The sequence below is a fragment of the Solea solea genome, chromosome 15 (assembly GCF_958295425.1).
Source record: "Solea solea chromosome 15, fSolSol10.1, whole genome shotgun sequence".
Lineage (NCBI taxonomy): Eukaryota > Metazoa > Chordata > Actinopteri > Pleuronectiformes > Soleidae > Solea > Solea solea.
In genome coordinates this window covers 8,949,192-8,973,838 of record NC_081148.1, presented here as the reverse complement: position 1 = coordinate 8,973,838, position 24,647 = coordinate 8,949,192, and the positions used below count along the sequence as shown (strand labels likewise).

Here is a 24,647-nt window from a genome sequence, read left to right as displayed (position 1 = left end):
GTGACCGGCTATGAGTAGCATCATTATCACTACTATCTGACATCAGATACCTTGTCAAAGTGAAGCAGCTCCAGCTATAGCATTTATACATTTGTATGTCCATTTGAAGGATGTAATAAAAATTTAAATGGCTCTCAATAGGAGCGTTTCCATATGTTGTATGTTGTTAAGTAAGCCTTAAGTTTGAATACAAACATAATACAGTGTCCATATAAGTGACCACACATAACCTCAATCAGAAAACCACACAATTTAATAAGATAATATTAATGATAAATAGAGCTGCAACTAACGATTATTTTCATAATCAATTAATATGTCGATTATTTTCTCGATTAATCGTTTGGTCCATAAAATATCAGGAAACCTTAAAAAATGTTGATCGGTGTTCGTCAAACCTGGAAATTATGATGTTCTCAAATTTTCTTGTTATCTTGTTTTGTCCACAAACCAAAATGATTAACTTTTAATGATTTCTTTGTTATCCAGAGCAAAGAAATGAAGCAAATATTCACATTTAAGAATATTCACATTTAAGAATCGAAAATCTTGTTTTAATCATGATTGTCGATTTATTTAGTAATCGATTATTAATCGATTCATCGACCAATTGGTTCAGCTCTAATGATAAGTCTACATTAATGCACTTCAGCTGCACATACATGTATGACACCATTTATCACCTGTCACCACAGCAGCGAATAACTTTTTAGCACAAAAATATTTTCCAGAAGATCATAAAGGTCAACACAGGAATCTGCCTATTCAAGAAACTCCAACACTCTTCCCTTGTGTCCTAAAACTAGCTCATGCTCTTTCCATCTCTCTTCAGCTGGTGACTCTTCTCGATTCCAGTGGGAAACGATCAAAACTCATTTCCATTCATGCACCAGATCTCACGATAACTCCAACCTTCCGTCTCGAAATGAAACCACAATGAGTGCTGGCACAAATAAAGTGTTTCCATCCAGAGGAGACTAACACCAACAGAGAAGCTCTCGACGGGGAAAATCACTGCTGATGCAACACAACAGAAATTAATGTGGTGTGAATTACATCGCTGAAAGCTTGGCTGAGTGCGCACGGGCAGATAAGACCGCATTATCAACACAAACCAGAGTGTGAACTGCTAAGGTGTTACCAAGTAGATTAGACAATTAAAGCAATATAGATAAAAATCAAATAAAAGAAGAATATTTTGGGCGTGAGTGTTTTTAACACCAAATGTCTTCGCTGTGACTCTCACTGCTTATTCTGAATCTAAACACGCGCTGGGCACCACAGGAACATATCTGACATGCCTGCAGCCAGCCTGCTCCACAGTGAATTACACAAGAGTCAGCGTGTCGATGCACACAGGAAGTCCCAATTCCCTGCCCACTCACAGACACATGTATGCTCGTCATGTTCAGTGGTCCTTGGAGGTAACCTCCATTGTGTCTGCACGTGTGTGTGTGTCAGTGAGTGTGTGTGGTCCAACATTTAAAACAAGATGGATGGAAACATACTGAATGCTGGAATCACAAGACCCAAGACTGATTGTCTGAGAGGAAGGATAAGGAAAATTCAACAGAAGGAGCCACATCCAGGTTTGGAAATGCTGGACACAAAGGGTGGTAGTTCAGTTTACCCTTAAGATTCAACATGCTAATATATGACAGACAGACAGATAGATGGATGAATTCCCCCCATTAACGTCAACGATTTAGTCTGAATCATGAAAGTAAAAAAGAGGTCTGTAATTCATTTGGAATGAGCAAGTCTATCAAACACTATAAATGTAGACACAAATGAACACCATGCTTTTTCAAGACAGTTCACGCATGCTCTGAATCAGGATGAATTAAAAATTAATAACCCTCAGACATCTGTCAATTTTTATCGGCGTTAACTGAAATTTCGTCTGATTTCTCGAAAGCATTTACCAAGACGTCCTCACTTAGTGGTAAAATGGCACACAGAAGGCCACGCCTCCATGTGCTGCGATGAACACAGTGAAGTGGTCAACTTTAGACATCTTTTGTAGCTGGGACTATGACGGGGAAAAAAAGAGGTTGTTGGTAACCAGGCTGATTAGAAAAATCAAAGTGTTCAGAGTTCAATGAGTTCAGTGCCAAGCACTTGATCAGAGGAAGCATTGCCACAACAATACTCACACTCATCAGCTATAAACAGCGAGGCCTGAAATATGTGGAACGGGTCAGGAAAAGGACTTGAATATTAGAAAGAGGGTGAGGAATGTAAACCTGAGCTGTGTTGTTGAACGCAGATGTGAACATAGTAAAGGTGGCACCAAACTTGGCTAGACCTTGTGCTTAAAACGCTGAACCATGATGACACATCCTAAAAAGTCCCACACTGTAATAGTTGTCTAGTGCTGACCACAGAAAACATAAACAAAACCATGCCAACCAGGGCACAAGAAAATACACACATACAACTTCAGACGCACATTAAGGGAACACAAGGTCAGATGTTTCCCAGCACCATTTGCACCACCACCACCAGTACCCTTGACTTCCACAACAACAAGACTGGTGTTAGGTCCTTTGGCGCCAGATTCCCACTGAGAATTCAATTAAGTAATCAAAATAAACTACATGTTGCTCGGGAGGCTCCAAGAGATTGGCATGCCCACAGAATCCACGACTGGAGAAAACAGGGTCCTCACTTTGAAAAGCAGTATTTTATTAAGTTATTAATCGTGTCTAAAGATAAAGAAAAACATGGCAATAGAACTATTCACATTTCTTAAATTATTTTTCGGAAATATCAATATTTGTTTTGATTAGTTGGTTTGAATAATAAATTGGGGACCCATTAACCTTCATGATTTAGATGTTTCGCTGCTCCAACACACCTCATTCAAATGATCAGCTCATCTGCAAGCACTCCAAAAGTATGATAATGACCCATTCATTTGAATCTGGTGTGTAGGAGCAAGGAAACATCTAAAACATGCAGGGCACGCAGAAGCTTGCTGCTGTATATGAACAAAGAAGAACAACGTCCTTTCTGGTGTGTGAAGGCCACCATAGTTCCTTGATGCCTGTGAAGAAGGGAGGGGAGAGTAGAAGAGACCTTAATTTGACCGTTAGATATTACTAATTCTTGAACACTGGGCCGTTAATTGAGGACAAAGGAACTAGGTGAAGATGTTGTACTTATCTCAAGACAGTCAACCTACATATAATGCCAAAAACATACAGTATGTGAATGAATATGTGTACACAGCAAACAACTAAAATAGCTGATCAAGTTTTTGGGGTTTTTTTAATCCAGAAAGACTAAATGTTACTGAAACTGTGTTTCTATGTTTTGGTAACAGTTTGTTTCCCAGTTGCAGGGCAGGTCCATTGTCTTTGTCAGAGCAGCCTACTGATTTTCCTGTGAGCTGGGAGGAGGCTAAGTGAATGACAGAAAGGTATGGGGAAGTATTAGGAGGGGCAGCGTTTGAATTACAGCCTCATGAATGATTCAGTGGGTAGAACACAAACTGGAATATGCACACAACCGACAAACAGCTCCACTGGTAGACGTGCAACACAACACAAACACAAGGAAGCTCTTTTTACACATAACAAATGCACACAATCACAAATGCGGACAAACAAGCGCACAAGGGTCGGAGTGGCAGATACACAATGAAATAATGACACTGTGTCAATGCATGTCCATGTAAGGGTACGGTACTGTACGCAGACTGGATAAGAAGACACATGAAATGAACAGAAAAAGCAGTCAAACACAAACACAATCACTCGTGGGCCAAGCAAAATCTCCTCATTGTACAAAGCAGTGTACACAGTTGTATGAGTTACAGCCATTCAGCATTCAGCATTGTACGGCAGCACTTACATAACCTGTGTTAATTACTGTTATTAATTTGAAAGCAATGTGTTTGTGTGAACATAACAAAACCATCTCATGACTGCGCGGTATTAAGCTAATCACATGTCATTATTCATTCAAGCATAAAATGAAGGCAAAGCATGGCTGCAAAAAACACCATGCTTAAGCATGTACTGTTCACTTTCAGTAGCTTTAGCTTTTTATTGGCAGCAATGCTTTTGTTTCTTCCGCAAACAATCCCTGCTCTGTATTTCTGTCACTTCTGCCCTTTGTCAGTTTATGTGTGTTTGACAAATGGATGGTGTCACATGTTGTTGTGTAGAACAAAAAAAGGCCAGTCGATTTTTAGAAAACATCTAACATACAGAGTCAAAACAAATGCCATAGACCATTTTTAGTGTCTCAGAACCCAACCCAAATCTACAGGTGTTTGGACTTTAACTTCTATAAATGAAAACGAAGACATCTGATGTCAAAAGTAGAGGTAGACAGATCTGATATTTTACATTTATTATTTATTATTTATTATTTATTAACCGGCCAATTATCACAAATTAAGCTGATAATGATAACCTGCTTCATGTATTTAATTTGCACATTATTTGTGCAGTATTTAACAAAAAACAGTATACAACAATATACAGTGTACAAAAAACACTGGAGAGAGTGGAGCGCTTGACTATGAGTGTTAGTGTAATAACTAGTTACTCAAGTTGAGCTTGTGTTTTGGAGGACAAAAATAAAATTGGCCATCAGCTGAGCTGATTTCAAAAAATTGCTGTGGGCATTGTCCATAGAAAAACCCATAATAAAATCCATGGTCGACCTTTAGTCAAAAGTGCGCTCAAGAAAATCTGTTCCCACTTAACCCAAAATAAAAGTCATGAGTGCAGTGCCTATAGTAGAACAACAGTGGGGGGAAAAGGTTTCTGCAGTTACTTGCTCGAGGCTGATTCATGTTTCAGTTCACCATCCATTCCTGTTTGGGTCCTTGCAGTGCAGAGGGAACAGAACAGTCTATATAGGTCTAACTGTGCTGCACCTGGTCATAGTTTGTAATCATTAGCCTCTTGTCCACTCAAATGGGACAAAGTAGTGTTTAGTGCTTAGGGCTGCAGCCTACAGGCTTCAGTGGGGTTACTTTGGATTATAGAAGTATTTACACTTCAGACTTCTGGCTCTTTTTCCAACATTTCCAACACAGGTAAAACAGCCCTTACATTTCTGCCAAAAATTTGAACCAAAGAACCAAGAACCAAACTCAGCAAACTTCTGATATTGCAGAGGATGTCCACACTAGCTCATTTGGGACAGGAAGGTTGGAAAGTGAAGCAGGAAATGGCAGTCTTGCAGAAGGGAAATGATAATTACACATTAGTGCCGCCATATAACTTCTGTGCAAGTGACTGTGTGAGAGTGTGTCGGTAAGGTGTCAAATTGTATTACTAATTTCAGCCCCTGTGGCCTACTGTATATGAACAATCTAAACAGCAAGGAAACCACAGAAATTGTATCTTGAGAATCACACAAATTGTTCTTTCACATGTTGTGCGCAACCTCAACGAGGCTTTCACTTTCTGGAAGTGAGGGATTGTGATGATAAAAATGAAGAGAAATTTCACTCCTCGCACAGTAAGAAAGGGAGTGTGGTTTGAGTTTGACGTGTCAAACTTGACAGTGGACAGAGCTAAAATAGAAAAATTAAAACTTGTGAAAAGGGGTGCCAAATGACTTGAATAACTTCTGTTACTCATCTTTTGTGTACTCCTGGGGTGTTTCAGTATTCTGGGAACGACTCTATTACATAACACAAATTCAATCATATCCATTTAGCATCATCACTGCACGTACAATGTAAAGGTTGTAGACATAAAGTAGGCACGCCACTATCATGCAATACTATCAGGGAGGTAACTGATCCGTCCCTATTTGTTTTGCAGCAGTACAACAATACCTACAATAATATACAGTACAGCCAGAGGCATAAAGAACTATTTAAAGCAATAAGAACGACGAGTCATGCAGCAGATGGTCTGGTCCCTAAAGAGCCCTGATCTCAGCATCGTGGAGTGAGTCTGGGATTAAATTAGGACACAGACGTGTGAGACAGGCTTAATTCACACTACAGTTCTCCAAGGTGCTTGAATCCACCTAACTGCTATGTACTGAGCAGAACTAGCGTTGTTTTACAGGCCATCTCCAACATGGTGAATTAAAACTGTATTAATATTTTTTAAAGCATCCCTACTTCATACTGTGCCATTAGTGCTGCAGTCTTTTATTACTGTGATACTAACTTTTTCCACCAAATTATGTTTCAGCTCAGTGTGTGTCAGGACATCCCTGACATGAACATGACACAAGCAACACATTTTTTCCAGAACTCCACCAACACTTACAAATAAGGAAGCTATTCATGAATTCAACTGCCTTACCGTTACTGTAATAAAATCACCGCCAAACACAACTGTGGACTCCAAACAGCTTCTTTTCAAAAGGAGCAGAACAGACTCACTATGTTTCATCTTACCCCCTCCCTCACTTTTCTGACTCAGGTACAGGCAGCAGGAGAGAAACATTAGTATTACTTTCAGAGACACAGAGGCAAAGGGAAGACTGAGACGAATACACAGTGGGTAACGATGAAAGGAAAATAAAAAAGGGAGGCCAGCAAAGTGAGAGAAATTACAAATAAGAGTTTTTTAGAACTTTCCAAAGCAAAACCTTCAACTAAATAATGAACAGTCTGTGCAGAGGAGTGAGATTAAGGCAGGAGGTGGGCACACACAGAAAGAGAAAGGACTTCATGTCATTATACAGTCTGTACTGAGCTTGAGTGCAGGTGTGTTCTTTCCCTTCATGTACTTTGTATTGTTCTCTTGCACGGTGCAATCCTCCTGTGTGTGTGTGTGTGTGTGTGTGTGTGTGTGTGTTATTGTGATAACTGAGTAGAGACAAGATTTAAATAATTTATGTGGTTTACAATAAACTGATCCAAAACCTAAGTTTAAATAATTCATGTGGATGTGTTGTGACCTTCAGGGAACTTTTATTATTGCTAGGAAAATAAAGGTTGATTATTCTTCTCGCTGACACAGTTACAGGGTATCTGTACCTTTTACTGTCACTCTGCACACATAGCATGAGATACTGTATGTATACAATAATTCTGGTTATTATTGTACACACATCTCATGCTGAGTTGATTTAAGACACTGCACTTCACCACCAGTTTAAGATTATGATATGGGAGGGTTTTCAAGCTCTTGCATCTAATTTGTTTTTTGTGCCAAGTTATTAACTTACAAGCCAAAATGTTGACTATAAATAGACCACTTTAAGGTGTGTTCATAAAAGCCTTAAGAACATTTTTGCAGCAGTGTGGATGTTGACATACAGTATAAATGAAAAGATTATAGCTGAGGTGATAATTTAATGAATCAAGACTGGCAGAAAATCAACCAGAAACTATTTTTGAAAATGAAATGATGATTTATAGTCATTTCATAAGCAGAAATGTCAAATATTTGCATTTTCTTCTTTCTCAGGTGGGTGTATCTGATATTTTGGTTCATACATGTCTGTGAAGCTGTCATACTGGTCTGTGTGTCTGACATTTTGTGGACTAAACAATTTACTGATAATATACGGATAAAAGTATCTTAAAAAAACATCTATTCACAGCTTGAAAATCCCAAGAGATGTGGACTTTATGCTGAGCACTGGGATTAGTCAAGAGATTGAGCATTCGCACAAACACGTTTGTGCATGTTTCTCCTGAGCTATGATCAAAAATTGTTCAGTGATCATTTCTCACAAACAAGGCAACAAACACAGCAAGAAGACATTTAACTTTTTATGTTAGAAAACCCTCTTTACACATATAAGACATTTAATATTTGGTTTTAGTTTCAATAGGAACCCAAAATACAAACTTCTGTTCCATACGGCCCCAACTTGCTTGCAGTATGAATTGTTATTTAGAGGATGTGCATGAGGAATGACATGATTCTGACAGGAGGGTGAGTTTCAGAGAGCACAACAGATTTGTACCGAGCGGCCTCAAGCAACACTACGGAAAATTGCTGGTGGCTTAATCCCCACACACACATTTCTTCCTTACCTCACAGAAACAAGGCCATAAAAACGTGCCCACTGTCTGACCCACTTTCCATGACAGACGTAATCTCCCTCCCCAAACTTCAGCCGGTTAAGCGGCCCAGCGTAGAATAGGACGGACCAGGAGCAGGGTGCCCATACTCCTCACATACAGCAGGGGGAGGGCTGCTGCTCCACTCTGCTGACGATTACTCCCGCAGATCTCCACTGAGCTCAGCAGCCCTCCCTGACCCAACTGCTCACCACAGACACATGCATGCAGAAAGATAAATACAAACGCCCTCCAACACACGAACATATTGCACACATCATTAGGGTTTGAAAGTGTGCAAATAAACCCCATGTTTTTGATTTGTTGGCCCGAATCTCGAACACACACACTCAACGCTAAGATGTTAATCACCATCTGCTAGCATGTTTGTTGCAGCTTTCATCCACTGAGTAAACATACCATAAATGTTTAAGTAAGCTCTGCACACGGTTACCTCAGTCTAAATAGCTAATTACTCACATCATTCACACCAAATCCAAATTTTACCAGTTTTGCGCTCAACGACATCTTTCATCTTTTTCAGAACATGACGTTCTGGATGCATGTCACGGTGTAATACAAAGCTTAAAGCTTAATTTGGACACATTATTTGTACTGTTGTTGAGATGTTGAAGAGTTCACCAAATATAATCTTTTACATAATAATAAATACAATAATAATGCATAATGCTTCTGTTAGAATTTTAAATCAGGTTCATGGTCCAACCCTGAAGAAAACAGTTGTGACCTCACCCTTAAGAATCAAAACTCCTGTTTTGAAGCACCTGATACCAGCTGTCAATCACACTGGTGTCCAGTCATACGTGTTGAGCTTTAACACCTATTTTCCTCTACATATTGGAAAATAATTTCCAGAATTGACATCACTGACATGCTATTAATGAAGACTGGGATTGGGACAATAACTCCTCGGGAAAATGTTGGATATTCCGTATTGGCATCGTCCAACAAACTGTAAGACTACGTCCACTTTTTAGAAAACGATTTATGCTGACCCTTAAAGGATCATGTACATTATTATTTGAAACAAAAACATTTAAAATAATTGATTAAATGTGTGTGATAAGGTCTTGTGGTCCTGGACAGCAGCATCCTGCCCAGGCTGAGACTGGGAGGCCTCTCTGTGTCCCAACAGACTGTGTTACTTAGGAAACAGGGAGCACTGAGCCTCCATTAAGACATCAGAGCTCTCTCTGTGCTCTCGTCTGACACCATGGGCTCCAGTTTCCTCCCAGTAATTGAGACTCTAGACTGAACGGGAGAACACACACTCAGGCCTGCAGGCAACACACCCAATGCAAATGTGAAAACATACCGTGTATGCTACACTTTCACTCTCCGCTCCGTCTCCATGCACTTCACACTACACGTTATCACCATTTATAGCACTGTGAGAATGCCGGCTTTAAATAGCCTGTGCAAAAATATAATGAAGACTATTCATCCTTTCTTATAACAGGGTGGTACTTTTTTAGACACTGGTGTTGCTATAAAACCCCTCCATAGACATCTGCACCAGACTCAGTGCTGAGATGGTCACTCATAAATCTGGTACTTGCACCCAATGGTAAATAATCACTGAAAACTGATGGAGCAGCAACATCACTTTACTTACATGTCTTCTACTTTATGTTTGCTGAACTTTGCGTCATGCTGTAGCTTTCTGAACCTATTAATATGTACACACCAATTAAAAAATACTTCCTCTTGCTCAGCCCAGTAAGCAACAAACTAATTTGACATCACTTTCATAATTAAAATCAGAATGAGAACATTGGTAGATGATTAAAAAGCTACTGAAATTAAGAAACACTGTGGCAACAAACAGAACGTTACAAAAAAGCACGTCATGATTAATCATCGCACTGACAAGCAGACAATGGGAATAAGGCCCTGGGCATTGTGGGGTAGCAGATGGAGTTAATTCACATCTGTCTTTATGACATTTTTAAACACAGGGAAGGGAAGTCAGCGAGATCCCTATCAGCTGCAGAACTTTTCACATTGTTATTTAAAACCAGTATGGCATCAAACAGATTGACAGTAAGCGAGAGACGTAAGGAAAGAGAGGGACACAGATTGACATAATGGGAATGGACAAATACTGAAAGAAAGGAGAAGAGGGGAGTGAGCGGTCATTAACTGGCAATCAAGCATCAGTAAGGATTGTGCATTTGCTTAATTCCTTATCAGGCAATGCTCCATTTACTCACTCAATCCCACCCCCACTGTGACAGTTCAGCATGTAGACTGGAAGTGATGTAAACTAATACCTACACACACACAGGTTTGCTTTGCACTGCTATTTTTGTTAGGACATTGCAGGGACTTCCATTCATTTGGACAGCCTGACCAAAGCCTTATATCGACTTGACCAGTTAACCAGCAAACCAGTTAATACCGAACCGTAAACACACTACAATTAATAGAAACCAGAGCTTTATAAATCAGGTTCTGCCTCAAGAGAACCAAGCCCCCCCCCAAATGTTTGGACTACTGGTCCTAATAAGGTCAAAAATGTCCTGAAGAGGAAACGAATACATGCACACACACACACACACACACACACACACAGAGAGAGAGAGAGAGACAGAGAGAGTCACTGCTTGCCAGGAGATTTATCTTTACAGAGCCTCTGACAAAATAACGACCGAGTCAAAACAGGTGCATGTGTGTGCATGTGTGCATGCATGTGCGTGTGTGTGTACGCAGCTACAGCACATAGTAAAAGCCTTGTGATGACTTACCTGCAGACTGCTTTTAATAAACGAAAGAGCTAAAATACAGTTAATAAATAATCAATTATGGGGACAAAGCAGCAGGGATAACACAGAGCACTGAAGGGACTGGCTAGCCCCGCATTAGCCCATTAACTGACAATACCTGCTATTGCACTGTTATTATATCTAATTGTAAAGAAGTGTGTGTACTCACTGCGGTGTAAATGATTTAGTCCTGTTGATGTCTCCGCTTGGTGTGGCTCACTGTGTCGCCGCCGCCGCCGCCGCTGCTGCTGCTGCTGCCTTTACCAACTTGCTGAGGTGAGCAAGCTAGCTAACGCTCCAGTCCACCGGCTCTCTCTCACACACACACACCCATACACACAGAGACACACACCATAAGACAATTTCGCCTCAGCTTCTCTCCCTCAAGGATGGTTTGTCACCAAAACCTGAAAATGTATCGTAAAAAAAATATACGCCATAAAGGTTTTTTATGTCGTCCTCCTCTTCCTGGAGTTAGGGGACACCAGAGAGTGAGCTGAGCTGGTCGTGGTGCCGTTGTGTTCAGTGACAGGCTCTCAGTGCGCTGTCCTTTGTTTTGAGCATCTCAGCGTAAACACTGAACTGACCCGTCCTGCCCGTTCACTGGAGCTGTGGGAGGACTCCAGGAAAACATACACACGCTCACGTCCCCGCAAAGCATTCTGGGGCTTGTAGTTTTACGTGCAATTTTAACAACCAGATTTATCCCTGCTATTACTACTGTATAATTGCTATAACTGCTATAAAGGTAATACAAATTATTTGTTTTCGTAAATATGTATGAGTAGTGTTTCATATATAAATAAAATGATTATTACTAATATGTATTTTTGTTTACCGATTGCATGTATTTGAATGTTCATGCTTGTATTTGGATTATTTAGATACAGCTGGGCAATATGGAAGTTGAAGAAACCAGTTAATTGTGGTTTTAAAATTATTTATGGACAGAAATGTACAAAAAAAATTAAGAGAGAAACATTTCACAAACTTGAGGCAAAAATTTGACAGCATTTATTTGTTGCATCTCGTTTTGCGCAGTGCAAAAACATCATCAACCTTTCTTTTACTGATACTGAAGAAGATGATATCATAAGTATAATGTGAGTCAGAAGGCATGACACGGAAATGAAACTAACTATCTAATTATCATCACAGCACTAAAAACATAAAATGCATCTATGACAACAACATGGTTTTACACCCGTAAGATATGTGCTGCTGCTACTACTTGGAATTGTGAGGAAAAACAAACAAATAAATAAATAAACGTGATTTAAATACAACTTCCATTCCTTCTCACTAATTGTCTAAGCAATTATACTCTAATTTCTCTGCAGATTAAGTAGCGGGGTGTATGGAGATGTTGCAGTATGGGGAGTAAAGTGAGCCAGAAAATGATCTACCATAACAGCAAGTCTTTGGTCAAATAAGTTCACAAAGTCTGTGCCATATGTGTATATCTTTGCGTGCTATGAATATACATTTTTGATATATTGTGCAGTGAAATTCTCACAATTTCTTCAGTGCATTTTAAACACAGTTAAAAGAATGCCCTGCACCCCAGGGCAGGGACAGGTATAAGGCTTTTTTTGCCTCTTTTTAATAGTTCATACAATTGTGGTTGTTCCGTGTTTCATTGTGGTAATGTGTGTCTTTTAACTGAGCTCTAAGACACATTAACTGCCACACAGATCCAAAGGCCCTGTTATTTGGTATCATTCTGCAGCAGTGTGTAAAGTAATCGTTTTTAGGAAAGTTTGTTTCCATTTCATATCAGTCAACTTTATTTAGGGTTTAAATATATAATATATATAAATTAGAATAGAATAGAATATATAATTCTACTGTTGGTGGGCGATGAAGATACTTACACAGCATTTGCAAATTAAATTATTGAGTGTATTCTTGTTGGTTTGCAGCAGATGCAAAATAGGTGGTTTAACATTCATTCAAATACATCAATCAGGCAGCGATACATGTCGAATCTTACTAGATTTGTTTGTCAAGGTATTAAAATGTTTGGATAGTGTTTAAAAAGTAAATTATTCCTCTAAACATATTGGGCAAATATCTATCAATATCTATATGGAAATAAAAAGTATAAACCTTTACTCATTTCAAAGGTCAGAGGCTACCACTTTTGAGAAAATACTTGCCTGCGCCTCTGGGTAAAATTGACGATCCCATCTGTCAAGAACAGTGTTATGATTTGACTCACAGCCAACAGCTACATGAACTCACCTTGAACAACAGTAAGTCCTTCAGGTTCTTTTCCACTTCATTGCCTCCGTGTTAAACTTTGATGTGAATCTGCGAGACTCAGTCTCCACAGACACAGACGGCTGACTTTCCCTCACATGCACTTTCATGCTCACTTTCATTCAAAACAGTTCACATACAATGAATGCTTCATTTATCAGTGTGTCAAAAGCCCCCTGGAAGGAAACTGGGCTTGTAGAGTTATTTCTGTCTGTCTGTCTGTGTTGCCATCGATATCAGTGTCAGCAATCTACGTCTTTATCTCCACAATCCTCCTCCTGCTTGTGTGAATGTGCAGGTGTGTGAGTGTGTGTCTTTATCGTGGTTGGATGTGATAGAGTATCTTCTCCACAGTACACTATGTGGTATTATCCTGAAAACGTGCAGGAATGTAATTATGTTTATGTCAAAATCTAAGTGGAATTTTCATCAACTCTGTATAGTCATACAAAGAGGAGAACTGCTGCGACTTGTCCTGTATGGTCTATTGTTTAATATCAAATAGTGACGGGGGGAAAGCCATCAGATAACATATACAGTACACAGTACATGTAAAGGCGACATCATTCCTCCATGGATATTCCACATCTACACCAAAAACAAATCATGCATTTGTTTTAGTTTTTTTTAAATTAAACTAAACTAAAAAAAATTAACATAAAACACATCATACACCACAAGAACTTTACTATTAAAGACCAACAGTAATGTTCCTGCCCTGCACAGGTGGTGTCAGTCTTGTAATTTAACAAAGTACACATATTTAATTACTGTACTTAAGTACAAATACTTTGTTACTGTACTTAAGCACACAATTCACATATCTGTACTTTACTTTGTTATTTATATTTCTAGCTACTTTTACTTTTACTCCACTACATTTCCTCTAACTATCTTTGTTACTCGTTACTACCAAATAAAGTCAGAAGATGAAGAGTTGGTAATGGTCTGTATTTACATAGAGCTTTTCTAGTCTTGATGAGCTGCTTTACACCAGTGTCTTGCCCAAGGACACATATAGACCAGCAGTGCCAGGAATTGAATCCACAACCTTCCAGTTGAAAGACAACTTGCCCTACCACTGAGCTACCATGGCTCAATCCTAAATCCCCACTTTTTTTCATACTTTTACTTTGAAAATCTAAGTACATTTTATATCAGAAAATGACCTTTGATACTTATGTACAGTAAATGTCATATATTTTAAGTATAAAAAGTGACTTTGACTTCTACCAAAGTCATTTACTGGTAAGATACTTTCACTTTTTAGTATGAAAGTATCCCTTAAAGGTACTTTATACATGACTGGGTGGAACAAACAAAGCACATGGAGGTACGTCATTAAAAAGTAATGTACACCTGATGACGGGACGAAAGAAACCTTAAACCATAGATGTAACGCACAAATTCCACAGCTATGGGCACAAAATGCAGGACTAACTTGTATTTATTAAATCAACAGAGGCAGACAGTGTGAGGTGTGGACATGTAAATCAGTTATGAACGCAAGTGCATGGATGTAATGACAAATATGAGTTGCATGTTGGAAGGTGAGTTGCTGGAGTGGCTGTCTGGCAGGACACAGAGTTGAGCTTTATTTTTTTGCTTCCCAGCTTAATATGTGGAGCAAAATGGAGGCACCAGGGCTGTATATGTGCACACTCACACATTACTGTGTGTGGCTTTAGTGCGAAACTACTATGATCAGGTGAAGAAAAGAGGAATGAGTGTCACATTTTTTCCCAACAAAGTTTTTCAACAAGCAGCAGAGTCCGAAAGACGGCCCTGCCTGTAAGGCTTTGCCTTAAGAAACTCAAGAAACCATGTGTGCCGGGCCTACACACACTCACAAACACATGTGCACACCTTACATAATCTCTGCACACACTTTAATCTGTGTTTGAACGCTCCTGTTTACATTGCTATGGTTACAGCACCTCTCCAGGACGTTACCAGGGCTGGAAGCAGCAGACACACCTTCCTTTGAGTCCAAGATCCAGTCGGTGCACTTCAGCCGTGATGGATGTTTTGACAAGGGCTTCTCTTTTCAAAAGACCAATGGGCTGCGCTTTTTTCAGTGACAGTATACGATGGAGCAAAGCAAAGCCATGTGGGCAAACTCACTTTAGCCTGACAAGTGTAGGAATATTAACCATGGTGATCTACATGAATCTGAAACACATGCTAAACATAAAAACGCAAGGTCACAACGTAAAATGGCAAGGATTTTTCATCTCTTGCAGATTTTCACAGTTTTTATATATTCATTTATTTATTTATTTATTTATAGTTTTTCTGTGAAAATGAACATTTAAAGCCAGGCACTTTTTGGCACTGAAAGCACTTTGAAAACCTGTGCTTTGTATTTCCTGGTTTGCCTTGCTGCATCACACTTTGCATTTTGAACCGTCATTTGCCTTTGTTTTTATCAACTGGAACAGAATTTGCTGCTATTCGTCATCTGTTGTTTCCTCGTGGTTGTCTTCCTGTTCTGTACCATCAGCCGGCCTGTGACTAATACACATGATTTCACGCTGATGTTCATTAATGTGCAACGTCTCCATTCTAAATAAAATGAATAATTAAAGTGAATTTACACTATGCTACTTTACTGAGGAAGTAGGGTGAACTTTCCTCCATAACTAAAAACTTACATGGAAAAATACAGCATTACAGCCAAAGTAGGTTAGGGTTTTACAGTAGTAATGCAAGTGGGGATTGTTTTTTTTTTTTTTGCAGTCAACCAAGTTTTAAAATGTTACAGGTAAACTATTAGAATTGCTATGACGTTTGATTTGTGGAAATTGACTGCGAGACGATCTAAAAAGCCTGAAGGGGAAGCCAGAAATGCTCATTAAGAAGTAGCATCTCTTGGCCTGTGATTAAGTTAAAACTGCTGCTTCGGTATTCCGATTGAAAACAGAGATGAAAAGTTGCTTCTGTCTGTAGAGGACGGGGGAAGATTTTCAAATGCCTCGGTTGCAGCAGAGACTCATCTTCAAAAACACCACAGCATAACATATTTCCGCAACCATAAAGTGCAGAGTGTTCAGGTTACTGCAGTGTCGGTGTGTGTGATCGGATGCAAGTCTGCTACTGAGTGTTTTGACTGAATGAGACTGAGCTGCGACCCCAGGTTTAGCAACTTCAACAGCGGAACGATTAAAAAAGGTTTCAAACGCTCAAAAATGCAGCTGTTTTGAAACGGGGATCAGAATAGCTTATGCTCTCATTAGAGTTGATGTTATTTTGGCATGGGACGCCTCCGATGCAGCCACACAACTGGATCTGTTATCATCTGACTTCCTTAATATGATGCAAGTGACCTAAATCACAGCAATAGCATCTGCTCTTGTCTCATGTGATGCTGACAGCGGACAAAGTGTGTCGTCTCGCACAGGGGGCAGACTGTTCTCGGCGCGTGTTTCAGTCTTTGTTGTTGTGTGATAAGACCAAAACATAGCAACAGCTGGGCTCCATTCAGCTGCACAAGGGAGTCAGGAGAAGTCTTCACTGGTGTGACAGGATTATGTGATAGAAACATGCTGTGCTCATACGTAGCCAAATATTAAATAACACTACTGTCCCGTGTTTGAGGGGCTGTGCTGAGCACTGTTGTCGTGCTGCCATGGTGACAGTAACCATGCGCTGGATAATGTTTACAGAATGTTTAGCATATCACAAAGCAGGCACATAGGGCGGCTGGACCAGATGAATCAACTGTGCAAGCTAGTGTGTGTGTGTGTGTGTGTTTGTGTGTGTGCAAAAGCTTGTACTGACAGATTTTGGTATTATTTACTTGCCTGTTACTCATATTGTGAATGGATGCGGTGCAGAATTGGCACACCATTCTCCCACTGAAGTACAAATGCATCCTAACTACACTGAATTGCAGTAACTTGTGTGTGCGAGAGTGAGGAGGTTTAATGTTCTATATTACGTGCTCGGTACATATGCTGCCGTCTGTGCAGTAATATGTTCCAGATGTTGTTTTAAATAGACAAAAAAAACACAAAAAAAAACACAAGGCAACTCCTCACTTGGTAACCGTGTTGCTTAATCACACTGACAGAAGTGCTGACCTCCTTCCTGATAATCTTTTCCAAATACCAGCACCTGTCTGCACAAATCATGACACACATAAATGCAGGGTACAAGTGATATTATGCAACACTGAATAAAGCACCTACAGTAGGTTGCAAAAGGGAAATGAGCTGGATTTGGAGAAGTTAAACCGTCCAACTAAAGAAAACGACAACAGGGAAGATTTGTTTTCATAGCCAGTGTTGGTGTGTTGGCATGTTGTATGGCCACATGAGAGTGTACACGCCCAGAACTTTCTCAACAGTCTCACCCTTGTAAACTGCCGTTTTGCAAAATTAGACAATGATTTCTACAGAATATATATACATATATATGTATATATGTGTATGTGTATATAGTATATATATATATATATATATATATATACATATATACACATATATGTATATGTATATATATATACATATACACATATACATATATGTGTATATATATATATATATATATATATATATATATATAAATTAAAAAAAGATGTAGGCAGATGATCCTAAATGGAGAAGCCAAAAGAAGAGGAATATAAAAAAAAAACTTAGATTTATTTATTCTCTGTAATTCCATCATTGAAATTATTACCTGAACATTTCAAGAGTATTTTAACAACACACATGGTCCCCAGTGGATGAATTCTTCTGACTTCTGAAGGTTTTTTCACTATTTTCTTTTTTCACTTTTTCAGGGAAAACCTTTAAAAATCTCCTTGATGAACTAGTATAACATGTTGCAGACCTTTATGGTTTCCAGATGATGTCTATCGATGATGTCTGATGACTTTTCCTCTCTTGCCGCCGTAAAGTTCACGTTTGAGTTTCTGTCAACTACCATTATATGAATATTTGAAGGTCAGTTAGGAGCACTATTTCCCCAGCTGAGTGTCATCAAACCGCTGCAGAAGAAGAGGACCCAGCAGGGGAAGCCAGGAAACTGTGTTTGGGGTTTTGTGTATCTTTTTAATTTTTTTAGATTTTCAGACCCTGAAAAAATTTAAATAAATCACTTTAGGTAAAAATTCACCTAAAAATCATCATTTTGTCGTGAGTAAGCCAGTTTTCTGACATTAGCTCCTTGCTCTCAAAGCTTTGCCTGCATAAAGTTCATAAAATTCAATACAACGCACAACCTATGAATACAAACTACGACAAAATGCTTTAGGTCCAAATATCACTGAATCAGTGGCTACTGGACTTTATTTATCGCTCATCCAACTGTTACCGGCTTTCTCTCTTTCTTCTTTTGACTAAGTTGCTCAAACAGCTGGACTCATGCATTCATGTGGTCACTGTCAGCAGCTCAAACATCAGTCACTGCCTCTTTAGGAAGAAGTCTCAGCAATGTCAGCTGTACTGTCATGGCAAATGGAAAATGATTTTCTCTTTGAGACGCTGCTAGGTTTCAACACTCAAAAAACATCGGGCTCAATGAAGTGTTGCCCTCATATTAATTGCATAAATTGGAGATAAGTCAAATGCCTTTAATCAACCACAACAAAATAATTTAAACTCCAGTGTGGAACCTCTATCTCCCCCTAATTACCAAAACAGTTCGGACTATGACCTACTTTCTCTCTCATCCCTCCCCACTCTCTCTGTTACACGCAAACACATAAACACAAAAAATGAAAAGAGAGATATTTGTTTGTACACTTCTTCAGTAATATATCTGTTATATATATATATATATCTGTAAGTCTATCGTTATACTTGTACAGGCCACATCCAGGAAACTTGGAGCTGCATGGTGAAGGAAACAGCAGCAGCTTTTATTGGCATATTCACACAGTCAGTTGTTTAGGGCGTCCTTCACTTGCTTTGCCTTCTGTTGGCGGAGAACAAATCTTCAATATCGCACAGTAACGTTGACGAAAAAGCCGTTCAATTATTCACAAAACTACTCCTGAAATGTGAAGAATTACATCCTTTTGCTTAGTGTTTGCTGATGGTGTCCCAGCGGAGGAGGAATGAAATCATCCCTCATTATGACCTTCATTGCCGTATACTGTACTGCTCATGTTCAGTTCCGCTGGAAAAAGCTTCTTCTTCTTCTTCTTCTTTTTTCTTCAAGGAAGCCAGTTTTAATTTCAAGCTATGGTAAACTACTGCATCATTTTTCCATAAGAATAGGGAACAGGAAATTTTGTGAGCGTAATTACATGACGTGTTGAAAAATGATCAGAGGTAATGTGAACCAGATGTAGACGGCATTAAATTGGGTTTAACTCTAAAGGTCGCTGCGATTTGCTTTTAATTTAAATTTTGAGAAACTTTGCGACACTGGCATGACTTATTCACAGTGGTTTTCCTTCTGCTGTATGTGCGATTGCTATTATTTCAGCCAAACAGAACATATTGTGCATTGTGCAACGCACATATTGAATGACAAAGAAGAAGAAGAAGCTGTAGTAGTCCTGTGAGACGTTGGTTGTCATTGCATGTAATTACAGAGTCATTTGACAGTAATTAGGTGTGGTGTCATCACAAAGCTCCACTGCGACCACTGTAATTGGCCATGGATAGACAACCAGACTCTAATTTCACACCAAACCAAATGAGTATTTTAATAGCAGCCTGTCAGCGAGGCAGTTATCTTTTTTCCAGTGGTCGCATTACAAGGTGTACGATAGCTGTGTTGAAACCTTAGTCTGAGAGCAGCGTTACGGCGTGCGCAGGTTAAACAGCGGCTGCTCACACAAAAGACAAATGCTCGGGGATTTTTGTGCAAACGTACCAATACTGAGGGGAGCCCGGGTATCTGTTGCAAACGTATGGAAATGTACATGAGAAGGAAATACCCAGAGGCCCTGTTCAAGGGAACAGGTGGTGTCTTATAGAATGTCTTATGACGTGCATGAGTTTCAGGTCAGGGGAACATAATACACACATTAAAGGATGAGTATGCGGAAACTGTGCAGCGGTGTTTGTAAACACAGCAGAGGCAGAGTCAGTCCCTCCTCCCCTGCTCACCACCAGTGACACGGGAAACTGCAATGGTAAAGTTACTTACGCCTGGGCCACACTGGTTGTGTACATGCCATGGAGTTGCTTTTCAAAGGTGGGCATGTAAACAGATTAGCCTCCACCTCCACAACAGTTAGTGATAAATGCCACTTCCATCATGGTACAGTTCGGTTTGGTACGGTATACGGTTTCAGAGTTGTGAACCCGTTTCAACTGAGAACAGTACCTTTACTTGGTGGGTGGGGTGTAGGCAATGGCCGTGTCAGCTAGAGGCACCAACAACAAAACAGTGACATTGAACAAGACACAACAGACAACAATGGAGCAGTTTGTAGCTGTTTAAACGTCAAACTTTGTATGAGAATAGACTGCTGTGTGACGCTTTTCTGTCGCCCAATCAGCTCACTGTCGTTGGTCTAGCTCCACCCATACTGTACCGTACCTTTACTCTGGTACCCCAAGGGAAGGGTACCAGAAAGTGGAACAGTTAGGGACTGTTATTTTGGTACTATTCCTAGTGGAAACCGAAAAAAAAATGTGTATAGTACAGAACCAAACCGGACATTTGCACTTTGTTTGCACGACATTTAGACTCTGGCGACTAACGGTTCTACGTTCCATATTTCTGTCATTACCGCAGCTCCTGATATCTGCCCTGCTGTAATGGACTAATCTATACTACTGCATTCACTATCATTAAAGGATTTGCACAGAATATTACTCTACATTTTTTAAATCTGTGGGTGTTTTAAGATTAACAACATGTTTTTCCAACCATTCCTATAATACCCAAGCTCATTGCTAATGAGTATGGCTTGTGAATTCAGAGTGAGATGTGGTTTATTTATCTTCATGGAGCTTCTGTTGACCAGTAAATACACAGACCAGTGAGTCACACTGATAAAGACTACTGTTTCTTTCATTTCAATGAATACATTTGGATGATTTGTTCATCTGCTTAAATCCGGAATCAGAAGAGCAACTTCTGTGTATAGTTTTAGTCTTTTCATTAGATTTAATGTGTAATAATGATAGAACATGTCATTTTAAGGTGTAAGGTGGAAATAATTCAAAAATTCAGTTCAATTTAAATGACTATATAGGTTCAGAGAGATTTGTTGTGTTTACATACAAAATAATGGTTCAATCATGGGACATATTTTGGTATTATATTAATGGCTTAAATTGCATTGCAAAGCATTGAGTTTCAACATTTTAGCTAAGAATCTTTGCTTTTCAATTCAGACGGTCATTGTTATGTTGCAGGATTTTAAAGGATGTATTGCAGTCAAACGCACGCATATTCATATTTTACTGGTGACACACCCAAACAGACAAACATGCATGCACACCAACGGTACAAACATAAATAGGATTATATACATTTCACTAACACACACACACACAGTACACGGATGTCTGTGCACACTCTCTTTCTCACACACACATAGTCAGGTGAGGGTCTAAAGAAGGCAGTGGGGGTCATCGTCATCATCACCTTGACAACAAGCAACACAGTGATGCAAGCCAACATGATGTCACTGCATAAATCTGTCGTCCACGGCCTCCGGGTGTTTTTGTAACCACAGGAATTGTGGGGGAATTTTGGTTCTCTGGTATTGAGTAAAATCTGGCACAGCTCTGAAACAACAGGACAAAAGAAGGATCACTCCACAAAGTTTATTGTTTGAAGACGCATGAACAGAACGTTACCGAAGCGTGTCTCCTACCACAGTGCATACATGTCACAACACAGGAGCCTTTACATGCCCTTTGGGGGAGAGGCAGCGGAGGTAGTCAACTGGCGCTTGGAGCCAAGTAGACATGGCACATCCTGGCAACATTATACTGGATATGTTTACATTAACTACAGTGTTCTAATATGATCCAGTCAGTACAGCGAATGACTGCACTTTATGGTCTTTATAATCAAGAATTAACTGAAGAAAATGTGAATTCATGTCACATTAAGGATTGCAATTTTAACTGCCATACCCTAAAGCTCCAGAAAACCTGGTTTGAAAGTGTTGCTCAAGGGTTTAATACCTGGGTGTTGTTTCATCACATCTGATTGACAGTGCTTTGTCAAGCCAACAACCACACTGCTGCTTTCGCATTTCCAAGAATAAGTCTGATGTGATGGCTTGTGCTCAGAAATACATGGCGTCGCCTGTGTCTAACAAAGTATAGTGCTTCAAATATGATTTAAATATTTCATTGTTAGTTTTTACAGATGTTTGTTGTCAGTATTTGGCTTCTGTTTAGTCTTTGTGAACACACATGATGTAATATTATTTGTAAGTTGCATCATTCATCTGAAAACGAGCCCGGTCAGGCATTACTATTACAGCCATGAGTGTGGTGTAGATACACCAGCAGCACAGGGGCTGTACAATTCACTTCTTCACTTTGCAGCCAGCTACACTTGACGAGACCGGCAAAGTTGTTGTTGCCTCCGTGTGCAGCGCATAAATGTTGTCAGGCAACATGAGAACTAAACACGACTATACTGAGAAACACAGACGGATCAGTGTGGAGCTGATTTTGACAATGATTTGAATGTAACGGACACTTAAATCTTTTGCACTACAATTAACATTTTTGGATCAATTTGTCAAGTAACTCTCTGGAGACCATGGAAAGCTTGTGCCACATTTTATAATAATAAGTGACTTTACTCTGAAATGCAAACATCAAACTGAAAGCAGCACCAGGAAGATAAATCACCATGAAAATGTCATCACTGTAAACGTTTTGGAACCACGGATTTCCTTGTAATATTCCAAATTTCCAATTTTTTCAATTATTTAAACATCCCCCAAGCCACAGCACTATAATAAAAAATAATGCAGTTAGCTCAAAAAGAACCTATGTAATCTGTTTATTTGAACTAATGTCATTAAGGACAATTGTGGTTCAGATTTAGAGTTCAGGCATTTTAATTTAATCATTGAACAATCACTTGTTCCTTCAAAGTCTGTGGTGTAATGATTTTAGAACGTGAACAGTGACGTGACAACTGGCAGATTCAACACACATTCGATTAAACTAGCCACATTTAAATAAATAAATGCGTGACTCAGGATATAAATAACCATTTCACAAGCTGAACAAAAGTTACTGTATTCTCTAAAAGTACACTGTGTGACGGGGGTCGAGTGAGGCACAGAGGTACTTTATCTTTACAGTTTGGCAGAATGCAGCAAGAGTCCATTTAAAAGCATGATGGTGTCACGCGTGATCATGACAGGAAGCTGCCTCTGAAATGAGCAGCAGAGCAACAACAGCAGATTTACAGAGCAAGAGATTCAACATCTAACATCATACCATATGTACCATCATAATGTAAACCTATCATAACGTTTTATACTCCATTATCAGATCCATCATTTATGGACATGCAAATGATCCATTAAGCAACACTGCATCACACTGCATCACATAACATCATGGCTACGAGAGAGAGAGAGAGAGAGAGAGAGAGGGAGAGCATTCACATCTAAACACAAGCCGTGCTGGTAGATTTGTTGTTAAGCTGTAAAAGGTTCTGAGTTATAGACATAGTTTATATTTCATTCATTTATAACAGGATTATGCAAGTGATGAGAAGAGGTGCTGGATTACAGATAACAGATTTTGTTATCTTTTGGAAAACTCAGATGAGCCGTTTCCTCATATTAACAATTTTTCTATCCTCTTTAATCTTTATATTTAGCACACAGAGTGTGCTTTATCTTCTAATGTGGATTTTCTTTTAGCTTATTTACTGAATGTGGTCATGTCACTTTAGAAAAGGTCTCAAATAATAATCAATTATTTATTAACAAAAATCAGTCTCTTATGATCAATTTACCATGTTTTGTATGTACAATTTTTTTTAAAAAGCAAATAAAAATTACCTTTTACACCATTTTGACCCACAATTTTAAGACCGGACAAGTGTTTTAAAAGGGTTTTTCCTAAAACATTAAAGGTGACATAGACCGGAAGCTCCAATTAACGCTGCGCTTTTGTGTGTATCTGCGTCATTACCTCGTTTATGAAACCCTAAAGTTTCAGAACAAACTGTTCAGCCACTGCTGAGAAAATAGTGTTGTATTGTTTTCCTGGGCTCTGCGAAGCGGATCGACACTTCCTTAATTTGATGTCGTCATCAGAAATCCTCACCACCGTAGCGCCTGCCGGTGCGGGCACTAGTCCGGGCACATCCGGTTGCGTACATTCAACCGCAGAAGAAGAAGAAGAACTAGTCTCGTTGTAGCTGCTGAGATGCAGAGCATCCACCGTGCCAGAGGGGGAGCTGTGTATCTGAGCGCTGGCCTATCTATTACGTCACTTCCAGGTACCTGGCCAATCACAGGACAGTAGGAAAGCTCTCGTTGGCTGGCCAATCACAGCAACTGTTTGGTCTGAAACAGCGCGGCTGACGAGAGCGTCAGCGAGGAGATATTTTGATCGGCTCGTTTGCAGCGATTAGGAGGATTTTAATCATGAAAACAAGTTAATATATGTAAGTAGACCTCCATAACTAACATATAT

The 24,647-nt window shown here is 39.4% G+C and overlaps 1 protein-coding gene across 1 annotated transcript in view; it reads right to left on the bottom strand.

Moving 5' to 3' along the window:
• peli1b (pellino E3 ubiquitin protein ligase 1b) overlaps positions 1-11,380 on the bottom strand; it is a 37,991-nt gene extending 26,611 nt beyond the window's left edge. Inside the window, exon 1 of the mRNA XM_058651846.1 lies at positions 10,958-11,380. The gene's annotated coding sequence lies outside the window, so the exon portion shown is untranslated. The remainder of the gene's footprint in view (positions 1-10,957) is intronic.
• Positions 11,381-24,647: the final 13,267 nt, after the last annotated feature.